The 12,998-nt window shown below is 37.5% G+C and overlaps 1 protein-coding gene and 1 non-coding gene across 12 annotated transcripts in view; both read right to left on the bottom strand.

The window, feature by feature from the left end:
- Window positions 1-12,998, bottom strand: part of NCOA1 (nuclear receptor coactivator 1) — a 256,917-nt gene that overhangs the window by 201,237 nt on the left and 42,682 nt on the right. The window lies entirely within an intron of this gene.
- LOC134363518 (U6 spliceosomal RNA) lies at window positions 6,900-7,006 on the bottom strand. Its single transcript, XR_010021750.1, has one exon. It is a non-coding gene; the product is annotated as a U6 spliceosomal RNA (small nuclear RNA).

Below are 12,998 nucleotides of genomic sequence, written 5' to 3'. Positions count from 1 at the left end.
CTGTGTGCTCAAAAATACAAAACACCCAGTGAAAAATCAAAGACCTCAATAAATGGAGATATACCATTCAAAGATCAATCAATACTGTTAAGATGTCAATTCTCTCCAAATTAATTTATAGTTAATGCAAATTCCAATTAAAATTCCAGCAGGCTTTTTTGTAAAATCTGACAAGCTGATTCTAAAATTTATACGAAAATGCAAAGAATCGAGAACAGTCAAAACAATTTTGAAACAGAACAAAGACTTAACACAACCTGATGTCAAGACTTTCTATACAGCTACAGTAATCAAGACATTGTGATTCTGGCATATGGATGAATATAAAGATCAATGGAATAGAAGGAACAGTCCAGAAATAAATCTACATATTTATGGTCAATTGATTTGCAACAAAAGTACCAGGGTAATTCAATGGAACAAGAATTGTCTTTGCAACAAGTGGTGCTGAAAAAATTGGCACTTCATATGCCAAAAAAAAAAAAAAAAAGAACCTCAAAACATACATCATCACATCTTATACAAAAATCAATAGCCCTAAATATAAAACATGCAAAATTATAAAACTTCTAGAGAAAAATATAGGAGAAAGTTTTGGGGACCATAGGTCAGCCCAGGGGTTGGCAAACTTATTCTGCAAAGGGCCAGAAGGTAAATATTTTATGCTTTGTTGGCCATACAATCTCTGTTTCAACTACTCAACTCTGCCATTGTAGCTTGACAGCAGTCATAGACAATGTTTAAACAAATGGTAATGACTGTGTTCAACTGACACTTTATTTAGAAAAACAAGTAGCGGGCTGAATCAAGTCATAGTTTACCAACTCCTGGGTTAAACAAAGAATTTTTAGATATGACACAAAAAGTACGAACCATAAAAGAAAAAATTTGATAAATAATAATTTTATCAGAATTTTAAACTTCTACTCTTCAAAAGACAGTTATGAAAATGTAAAGAGGAGCCACAAACCTGAAGAAAATATTTGCAAAACAAATATCTGATAAAGGACTTGTTCCCAGAATATAAAGAATTCTTCAACACAATGATAAGAAGTAATCCAATAAAAATAATGGGCAGAATATTTGGACAATGCAAAAATGACAACTCTAACAAGCAGTCTAGTCACATGGTACATGTGTTTAATCTTTCCTACTGGTATTTGGGCTCCCTGAAGCTAGACCACTCCCTGTGTGAATGGAACATCTGATATTCTGCCTTACACAAGAAGACACCCACAAATGAAATAAAATTGCCAGAGCATTTTTTTCAAAGTTGATTTTTAAAGTAGGTAATGTATGTGGTACAAAAAGCAAACTGTATAAAAGAGTTATGGTGAACAGAAATTCTCCCCAAATCATCTAGCTCCCTTCACTTGTTTACTGTGTATTCAGATATTCTATGCATATAAAAGCATATTTATATATATATTTTAATGAAAGGGGTGGCAAACCATACACTATTTCACATGTTTTTTTACTTAATGTATCTTTAATGAGCCCATTTCATATCATTCCTTACAGAATTCCCTCATCCTTTTTTTAAAACAATTTTGTGGTATTATATGAATACATCATAATTTATTTAATCAGTCTCTCACTGATGATGTTGTTTCCAATATTTTGCCATTACTGACAATGCTACATCTGTGTACTCATAAAGCAGAGTTACTGGGTCAAAGATTATCAGCATTTTAAATTATAATAGCCTTTGCTAGACCACATAGTTTATTAGGGCTTAAAAAAAATGTGGATACATATCGGTAAACCTTCCAGATCAGAGAAGACTAAGATTGAGCAACAAATTCTCATAATACGGCCCCAATTACTAAGCAAAGATGGTTTGGAAGATCTTCAACTCAGTAATCCAAGATCTTATTAATCATAGATTAATTTATAATCACTGACTACAAAAAGAGTTTTTAGCAGGGCCTTCCATTATCCCCAAATCTTTTCTTTTAAGTTAAGATAATTTTTCTTTAAGATTTATAACCCAATTTCTAAGAGGACTTAAATTGGTTACAAGTTAAAATACAAGGTAAAGTAGATTAATCATAATAAAACCATGTAAATAAAATTAAAAGATTAGATACTGTGTTACACAGTATGGACACACACTGTCCCCCAAAGACAGTTGTTGTCCATTCCTTCCTTCCTGGTATGTGCATTTCACTCCATCCATCAAGAGACAGGGCTTTATTTCCCAGTCCCTTGAATCTTGGCTGGCCTTGTGACTTACTTTGGCCAGCAGGATGTAGCAGAAGTAACATTCTGAAACTTCAGAGACCAAGAAGATTGACAACTTCTCCTTTCTTCCTCTTGGAAGCCAGAAGCCATGTTAGAATTCCAACTACCCTGACACCACAATGCTGTGGAGAGACCATGTGGAGGCATGCCAAAACGTCATACACGCGAGGGAGGCCTTAGACTGTCCAGCCCAGCCTCCAGCTAAGTGTGTGATCCCACATAGCTGATGCCACACAGAGGACAAGAATCCCTTAGCCAAGCCCTGCCCAAACTCCTGACCCACAGAATTGTACAAATAATAAGTCATTGTTGTTTTAAGCTACTAAGTTTTTGGCTGATTTGTTATAAGTCAATAGGCAGCTGAAACAGATACTAGGAAGTTCGTGATATCAGTGAATTACAAACACTGAGTGTCAAATTTGGGTCTACATTTTCCAGGTTATAAGTTTTCTTTTTTTCTTTTTTTGATAAGAAAACATGTAAATTTTGTATCTGAACTGTATGTACTTTTACAAAGAACAATGAACCTAGTGGACTACAGATTCAAATATAACTTTAGAAAATGCACATCATTCAAACGATGTTTCTTACAGACAGATTCTGTACAGACAGATGACATATCATTAAATCAGAACTCAGCACAGGCATTTTCATGTCATGAGAGACAGAGATGACATTGTCTTGATAATTCTGTTCTCTGTAGACTTAATACAAGAAACTACATGAATGCATAATTAAGATATTCTTTAGACTGTCTTCCTCACATCTGATGTTTTAAGTGAGCTTTTGATAGACACTAAATAGCTATCAGTTTGTGATAAAATCTTCTAATAAGAACACACATAATAAATACCTTATAAGGTTGGTTAAAGTTAGAGCCATTTACATTAAGAGCCCAAGAATCTACCTTTCTCCTGGAACTTCTTCCATTGAGATCACCAATATTCTTTAATGCTATATCCCATGAAAATACCTTGGTCCTTGACTTATTTGATCTTAAATAGCATCTATACAAATAACCATCTCCTCTCAGTCACTAAGCATAGCCCACACTCAAGGGGTGGGGAGTTAAGCTCCATCTCCTTGAGGGGGAATGTGTCTGCATAAATTATTTGGAATACTTCTGTGCAGGATAAATAAGTAGGAATATTTATTTATTCAATCATTTACGTTAATCAGCATGGACTTGAGGATATTTACTGTATGCTTTGGGTTACAATCCAACTATGTTATTTATTTTGTTGCTCAAATTGTTCCAGCTTTGACCACTGGGTGCTCTTTCAGATTGGCTCCTGCATCCTTTTGCCAAGCCCCCCTATTCTTTTGGATTTTGAGTAACGTCTTTTTGAGTATTGTCACTACAAGATGTTCCAAGCTCATCTTGCATATTTCCTGCCTCAGCCCTAGAATCAGCCATTTTCCAAGGAGCCTTAGTTCTTTTTATGGGAGAATGACATTAAAAAACCAAAATCTGGGAGCTGGATGTTCTCACACTACCAGAGTATCATTGCTTCTAGGCCCTCTCAGCAACAGAGCTAGGAATAAATGTATGTATACTAGACCATGTATACATACATATTTATAATTATTTCTGTATCTGTATCTATATTAAGCTAAACATGAGTTCATACTGATGTCTCTAACTCTGATCCAGTACCACATGGTTCAGAACTTCCCCTGGCCCATGGTTATCTGTAACCTCACTCCCCAGACATGAGAGACCTAGCTCCCACCATTTGCCTTTCATTTACTTATTTTTTAATCCTAGTATACATGTAGAATTGTTTCAGAATTGTTAGCCCACACTCTTCTGAACTTTTGTCCTACTTTTTTTTTTTCCTTAAAGTCTTATTAGCAGAATTCTCATTTTAGATGTATGTGTTTCTAAGATCTTTGACCTGGATCATTTCTTCTCTCTGCACACTCTACCTGCGTGATCTTTCATATCCCTAACTTTAATTACTTTCCAAATCAGTATCACCAACCCAGATCTCTCCTGAACTTCAAACCCTCTTATCTAACCTAACAACTGGATCTCAATTTAGGTGCCTCATAGGTACCTTAAACTGAACTCATCATCCTTACTTAATCTTCTCCTCCAGGGAGAAGGCAGATGATGCTGAATGGCATCATCATCATCTACCCATCTGTACAAGCCAAAAATTCAAGAAGAGGTCCATCTTCTTCCCTCTACATCTCCCTAACATCCATCCACCAAAACCTAAATCTTTCTCAAATTCATCTACTTTTCTCCATCATTATCATCCTACTGTAGCCAGCCTCTGACCTAGAAATATTTACTGTTAAACAAATGAATAAACAGGACAACCCCTTAAGTGATCTCCCTACTCTCAACTTTAACCTGGCTATAATCCATTCATACTACAGAGTGATTTTACTAAAAAACAAGCCAGATCACTTTTTCATCATTAAAATCTTTCAATAGCTTTTCCATTCCTCTCAGGACAAAGCCCAACTGCCCTGACACTGCTTTCAAGATTCTATGTGACACTGTCCCTAGTTATCTCTCCAGTGTCATCTATTTCTATCACTTTATAATACCTGTGCAGTCAACTAATCTGAAATCCTGTCAATTTCTTTCTCCTGTCTTCATATCTCAACTCAGATGTTCCTTCTTCGGAAAGCCATCTCTGCCTCCCCCTCAAATCTGGGTGAAGTGCTCCTGCTCTATGCTCACATTCTACCTTGTAGAATCCACTGTAGCATCCATCACACTGCATTGTAACCACCTGGTTACTTTGTATTTCTGGCTAGACTGTAAGCTCCATCAGGGCAAAAATCACATCACTTCCTCTTTCATTGTATCCTAAGAGACTAGTTTTCTACCTAGCACACAGTAGGAACACTACAAATGCTTAAAAAAAATACTTTTCATTTTCTATTTTTGCTATTTCTGTGGCTTAGGTTTAAAGACTATTTTATAGGTAATCAAAATGAAATCTCTTCTGTAAGGTACAAAGTTTAATATTAATTTGTTAAATCAAGTTTATTAATCATATTATTCTAGAGAGTACTTCCTTGAATACTTTCTTTGGAACAAGTGCAAAAAGCTAACATAATTCCTGAAACCGTTCTGTCCGGAAATCTGTCTTTTGCCTTTGTACATGAATGACAGTGCGGCAAGGTATAAAATTCTGAGGTCACATCCTTTTCTCTCACTACCTTGTACAGAGACCAACATCACCTAAAACAGTTCCCCAACTCCAATCCTGGAAACAATGCTATTTGGTGATAAAGTTTTCACTAGCTCTCAGTAAACCAAAAAAGGTGACAGTGTTATTTAACCTAAAGCAAAAATTATTCAATTGTTTATTTGTTCTATATTTTAAATCCTTGGTTATAAAAAAAGAAGTTCGATAATTTATGTTAATCATCCAAATTTTCTACTAGAATTTTACTAGTCCACAAATCCAAAGGTCTGGAATTCTCTGATCCAGCATTTTTCATTAAATAGAAAACTGGATTCTAACCTGATTACCTTTCCTTTGAAAATCACTTGGTATGCCCCTCAAATATGGTCATGACGAGGATACGTTCTGAGAAATGTGTTGTTAGGTGATTTCATCACTGCACAAACATTACAGAATGTACCTGCACAAACTAGACGGTATAGCTTACTTCACATATAGGCAAATGTATAGCCTATGCATCCTAGGCTACAAACCTGTACAGCATGTTGCTGTACTGAATACTGTTGGCAATTGTAACATAATGGTATTTGTGTATTCAAACACACAAAAAAAGTAGAAAAGGTACAGTAAAATTATGGTGGTATAATCTTATGGAACTACTGTTGTATATGCAGTCCATCATTGATCAATATGCTGTCATGCAGCACATAACCATACTTGTAGAATTTTCTCTTGAACATCAGAAACATGAGTAGTATATACACTAATCTTATTTATTTTTTAAAGTGCAAGTCTTCAGTTTAGCAACATTTTCAACAATTTCTTTGAGTATTTCTTGATCACTTATACATCATTTCTGTTCTTCCCTTCTAGAACACCCAATTTATATATACCAGATCCGTTGGATCTACCTGCTGTGTCTATTATATTTTTGTCATGATCTTCATCTCTATCTTCCCATAATTCTGGAACATCATTTGAACTAGTCTTCTAATTCACTAGTATGATTTTCTGGAGTATCCAATTGATGGAGTTTGGATGTGTTGCCCCTCCAAAACTCATGTGGAAATTTGATCCCCAATGTGGCAGTGTTGGAAACTGATTGAGTCATGGGGGCGGATCCCTTATGAATGCATTAATGCTCTCCCTGGGGAGGGGGAAGTAAAGAGTGAGTTCTCGCTCTATTAGTTCCTGCAAGAGCTTATTGTTTATAGGACCCTGGCACCTCTTGCTTCTCTCTCTTGCTTCCTCTCTCGCCATGTGATCGGCTTGTAGCTGCCAGCTGCCTGCCACTTTCCGCCATGAGTAGAAGCAGCCTGAGGCCCGTGCCTGATGCAGCTGTCCCAGAATCGTAAGCCAAATAAATCTCTCTTCTTTATAAATTACCCAGTCTCAGGTATTCTGTTATAGCAACACAAAATGGACTAAAACACCAATCTACTTTTCACTATTATTATTTATTTTGCTTCAGTATTTATGATTTTATTTTCCAAAAACTTTTTTTTTATTATGGAATGCTTCGTAAATTTGCATGTCATTCTTGTGCATGGGCCATGCTCGTCTTTTCTGTATCATTCCAATTTTAGTATATGTGCTGCTGACATGAGTACTCCAAAACTTTTTCCTATCCTCAGAAAGTCCCTTGTTCATACAATCCCCTCTTAAATTTCATTGAGTGTAAGAATTTGAATTTTTTATGTCTGATGCAGTATCATAACTATACGCAGACAGCCATCTGCTACAAAAACTCCAATTATTCCTTCTTTTGAACTGCTGAGTCTTCTCATCACCTGTAAAGGAGAGATGATGACTTTGAGGTGTTTGCTTTGAGCATCAATGCTCAAAGTATATCTCATGGCCAAAAGATGATCACTGTAACTCCAGAAGTCACATCAATGTCTGTGGTGGTTAATTCTAGATATCAACTTGATTAAATTAAGGAATACAAAGAAACCTGGTAAAGCTATCTTTTTAGGTATGTCCATGATGGTGTTTCCAGAAGAGATTAGCATGAAAGCCTGAGCAGACTGGGTGGGAAAGGTACTCCCTGAACATGGGCAGGAACCCTCCAGTCCACTAGAGGCCTGGAGAGAGAAAAAATGGAGAAAAAAGACAGATCTCTCTATCTTCTGTTCTCCTGTTCATGGACATCAGGGCTCAAGACTCTTCAGCTTTTGGGTTCCAGGACTTACATCTACAACACCATTGGCTTCCCTAGTTCTGAGGCCTTTGGACTTGGATTGAGCCACATTACCAGCATCCAGTCTGCAGACAGTCTATCATGGAACTCCTCTTCATAATCGCATGAGCCAATTCCCCTAATAAATCCCCTCTCATATATCAATAAACATACACTATTGGTTCTGTCTCTCTAGAGAACCGTGACTAATACAATATCCTCAGCCGAAGAAAGGAGGAAAGGCCAAGAGCTCCTTTTGAGGCTTCCCAGATGAGTCCATCTCCTTTAAAGAGCATTCCTAGAAGCTCTACCAAAAGACTTCTGTTTACAGCCACTAGGAATTGTAGTTGTGTATATGGGCTCAGTGATGTGCCCACAATATAATGTTACTAAGAAAGAAAAGGAGAATAGATATTGGGTAGGCTACCAGCAGTCTTGACCCCATCATTTTTCTCCCTCTCCTGAACAAATTTCTAGTTTGCAAATGTCTCTCTTAATTATGATATTCAGAATTAAAGTCAAACAGCTGTTACATGCATTCTCCCTAGAGTAGAATAGTTAATTCTTCCTGTAGTCAGGGCATAAAACTTCAACTAATGCATTTCAAGTTTGCCCAAATTTTCCCATAAGTCATAACAAGCTTCTATTTGTTTAAAACACACTTTTTATTTTTTGCAAGAATTATTCCAAAATAGGATTCCTCCATCCTGTATTTGTGTAATTCATTTTCAAGGATTCTTAACTGAACATCTTTAGTATGACACTGTGGTCAAGATGAAGACACAAAAAGACAGACCTTGAAAGACTTGTATCAAGTAGCTACAGAGACAGAGCATATTTAAATAGATGAACAAGGTCCGGAGGCACAGAGCCGGGGACTGGACTCCCTCCCATGACAAGGCACACTGTGCCAGCGCCTCTGGGGCCCGCCCAGGGACCCGAAGCATGGAGCCTGGGACCAGACCCCTCCCCCACAACAAGGCACACTGCACCAGCACCTCAGGGCGCGCCCGGGGACCCGAGGGATGGAGCCAGGGACCGGACCCCCACCCCCGCCACAACCAGGCACACCACCAGCACTAAGGAGTAGGCCAAAAACATCACCTCCATGTAGGTGGCCCACCACAGCCACCATAATAACCATGGCTGCCGTGAAAGCGGCTCAACTCCACAACCACCACACAGATGGTCCACCAGCCACTAGAGTGCACTGACACAAGTAGAGTCACCAGCAGAGATAAAGAAAAGAAGAGGATGTCTCTCCCAACAAAGCCCACTCCACAGTGACAGAAGAAGCATCTGCTCTATAATATTGGGGGACCTGATCACACCTCTCAGCATTGGTCAGATCATCTAGGCAACAAATCAACAGAGTAACCATTATTCTTTCAGAAGGAGAGAGGAAAGCTAGGGTTATTAAAGGGGTGAGGGGGAAGGTGAGAGGGAGGGGGTGAGATTGGACAGGGGGAATAAAGAATAAGTAAGATATGTAACAATATATATGCTAGTAATATTGATTTGATCAACATATCTCAATGTTGAACCTCCAAAATATGTTTAATTAGTTTTGATTCAATAAAAATTAAAAAAACAAAAAAATAAATAAATAAAAGGTTAATTAATTATTTAAATAAATAAATAAATAGACAAATAAGACTGCAATATATCATATGAAACTTTCCAGGCAAAGAAAAGAGAAAATAAGCGCTACAAAAATGTGGAGTTGGGAGAAAAGTTTAAGTATGAAATGGAAGGAGGTAAAAGTTAAAAGAGAAAACACCTGACAATGTTTACAGGACAAGGTAAGAAACTAGTAGAGAAGGAGAGAGGCTAGAGAAGAAAAAGGACTAATGGAACATTCTCCCCTTCAGCCCCCATATCCCAGCTCTCATAGATCTCACTCCTCTACAGACTTAAGTGTCTGAAGAATATGCTCACAGTCTCCACTACCTTACCTTCCTCAATGCACTGTAATCTGGAGTCCCACTACTCCATTGAAGCTAGTCCTGGTTTGGTCACATCTTAATTGCCAAATTGCTATTCAATCCTTATTTCCCTTTTGGTACTGGGTTCTACGACATTCCTCTTGGTTCACTTCTCACTCTACCAACCATTCTTCCCTCCCTTGCCTATGCTGGCTCCTCTTTGTACACATACCTCACAAACTGTAGTGGTCATTTTGTCTCACAGTCTATGCATTCTTCCTGAACAACCTCACCCATAAACATAAGATCAACTACCATTATCCCTTTTACATGACTTCCAGATCTTGCTCAAACCCAAACATTTATGTTCCAAATCCACTAATCTAACAGACGAACACTCTTCCATGGTTGTCTCACACGCACCTCAATTTCAACATGCCCAAGTGAGATAGTAGTATCCTCTATTCTCACTTCAAAAACTGCTTTTACTCTTGAATTTGCTACCACGGTTTCTGGCAATATTATCACAGTGTTAAGAAAGTAGCAAATTTGATTATGGTATTTGAAAGGTGAGGCCTTTTACTGGTGATTGAATTGTGGAGCCCTTGGGGATGGATTAATCCATTCGTGGAGTGTCGGGTTGCACTAGTGCAGGGATCCCATTCTGACTTAGAGAAATTGTGGGTGTGTCTATCTCTTTCTCTCAGAGCAAATACATCCATGGATGATTGGATAAGGAAACTGTGGTATACATAAACCATGGAATTCTACTCTGCCATCAAAAAGAATGAAATTCTCCCATTTGCAACAACATGGATGAGCCTGGAGAAACTTATGTCCCCTTCCTTCTTTGTGCTTCTCCTTGAAGCTAAATAGTTTCCACTCAACCAATTAAGAGAACTGGGAATATTCTAGAATGCCCCTTCTCTCTCATTCCCACTTCTTAATTCTACACTTTTAACATCTGTTGTATTTGTCTCCTCAGCTATATCCCTACTTAACAGTTCCCTACTTAATGACCTTAGTTCAGGATCTCGTTATATCACTGTATCACCAAAAAGAGGGAGTTCTCCCTGCCATGAATCATGCACAGTTCTAATCCATCCACCTGGGCACCAAAAAGTATGTTCCATTTCAACAACTATATTCGCCATGCCCCAGATCTCTAATGGACTGTTTTTAATAAATGCCTACTTTTGTTTTATAACCACTTGTTTTTGTTAAGGATATAATAAAGTCCTTCTATGACTAAAATTATGAGTTACACTTATTTTAGAACTATGTTCTAGTAACTTTTCATTTGAACCTATAAGTTCTTCTATTTGTTGACTCTTTTTTATGGTGTTGGCTTTCCTGAAACATTTGGAGATCTCATATTTTGTACTTGGGATTTTGTTACACTCTGCTGGCTTTGGGGGCAGCTCACTCAGGGAGCAATACTCACTTCATATTGCTTTCAGTAGGTGTGGAGGAGGAGCAGAACATACCACCAGGCAGGGTCCTCAGTGCCTGATCTTCTAGGTGTGAGTATAGACATTTACCTCAGGTGCTTCTTAGTCTCATAGACCCAGGCTCCTACATGCAGTTCGCACATGGAAACAGACCAATTGCTTGACCGAAGCTGGTGTTAGAATGTACAGAGATCAGAGCTGCTTTACTGCTTGAGTTGCAGTAACGCTAGCAAATCATCCTATGGATCACTCTGGGACTCTTCCTACTCCCAGTTTCTCCCACCTATGAATATGAGTGTTACCCACAGAACTTCCTATCTATTTTCAGAAATTCTTCACAGTTTCTGATTTATGGAGAGTTCTTGTGTCTATACATGGCTACATATATATCTTTCCATTATTTCAATAGGTCTGGTGAAGGAAAACAAAAAGGTAGTGAATGTTCAGACTGCTTTCTTTTTTTTTTAAATTTTATTTTACTTCTCAGTATACATTGCAGTTGATTTTCATGCCCCTTTACCCATTCCTCTCCACCCCCTCCCAGTCTGCTTTCTTGAAATTGTCCAGAATAAGTTTTCTAAAATGCAAATCACATCATGAATCTTTAAAACCCGCTTAAAACCCTTCAGTGGCTCCCAATATCCTATAGACTGACTCTAAATGCCTTAATATCACATTCAAAGTCCTCCATGATCTGACTGATGACTTCCTACACCTGCCCGTTCCCCACACAATACACCTCATGGTCCAGACATACCTAACTACTTATAGTTGGCCATACACAACATGCTTTTTCAGACCTTCAAACCTTTGCATTCTTCATTCCTTTTGTCGCTAATGCTTTCTCTCCCAGCCCTGACTCTTTTTAGTCTTGTAGGCATCCTTTAAAACCCACTTTCAAAAGGGTGGTAAGGGATGTATATAAAGGTATTAACAGTAGTTATTTTCCTGATTTTTGCTTATCTATACTTACTAATTTTTATAAATTAAGAACATATTACTTTAATTGGGGAAGAAAAAAAGTTTTTTTAATTTTAAAACTCTGTTCAGGGGTACCCTCCTCTGTAAACTCTTACTTGACTAGTCAAAAAAGATTCACTTCCTCTTTGTGCCATCAATGCTGCCATGTTACATTTCTTTTTTTATCATACTATAGTGAATTTTTTTTCTTCCCCTACTACACTGTACTCTCCTTGAAGACAGTCTATGTCTTCTTCACCGTTCTCTTTCTAGAATCTAAAAGAACCTGAAATCTTGTACATGTCAAATAAATATTTGCTGGATAAATGAATGAACATCAACAAAACTGTAGGAATTAGGAAGGAACAGTCTCAAGCTCATAATGATCTCGTCTTGCAAAGCCATTTAATTTTTCCTCCAAGGAAAAAAGTACATACAGAAATTTAGAGGTGGTGAGGAAGGTATAACAATTGTGCAGTTATAGATGTTTTAAGCTGGAAAAGATTTTAAGAGAGTATCACATCTAAGCCCTCATGTTACAGATTAAAGAATTGCATCCCAGAGAGGTAAAACGACCTGCTCAAGCTGAGAACTTCTGAAAGAATATGGATTAGAACCCAGGTTTTCTGATTCTGATTTCAAAGCTCATTCAACTTCACTGATTTACTCTATTACTGTTCATGTCTTTTGAGGATTTGGCAAGGATAATACCATCTGAAGAGTTAAATGATGCTTAAAAATTAAAGTTCTTCCATCATGTACTATTACCTAAATTTTAGTCTATGAGCATTCAGCCAGGGCTTGCCTTTGAATATGACTGCTCTTGGAGGCAGCTACTAGTGCTCAAACTACAGAAGGAAAGGCGAAAAGCATTCATTCAAGCCATATATTTGATTTCACCAAGTGACCAAATAATATACCAGATATAAGACCTGATCTTTTTATGGATACAGTTTGTAATTTCATCAGATATCCTACAAACAAAAAACCAAATCATAAACAGTTATCTCTTAACACTGAAACAAGGTAAATCTCCCAAACTTGCACATTTATGCACTTTCAAGGAAGGAAAAGAGGTTTTTTGTCA

Source organism: Cynocephalus volans, chromosome 14 (assembly GCF_027409185.1).
Source record: "Cynocephalus volans isolate mCynVol1 chromosome 14, mCynVol1.pri, whole genome shotgun sequence".
Classification (NCBI taxonomy): Eukaryota; Metazoa; Chordata; class Mammalia; order Dermoptera; family Cynocephalidae; genus Cynocephalus; species Cynocephalus volans.
The sequence above is the reverse complement of the archived record's forward strand: the minus strand, read 5'-3'. Positions and strand labels throughout refer to the sequence as shown.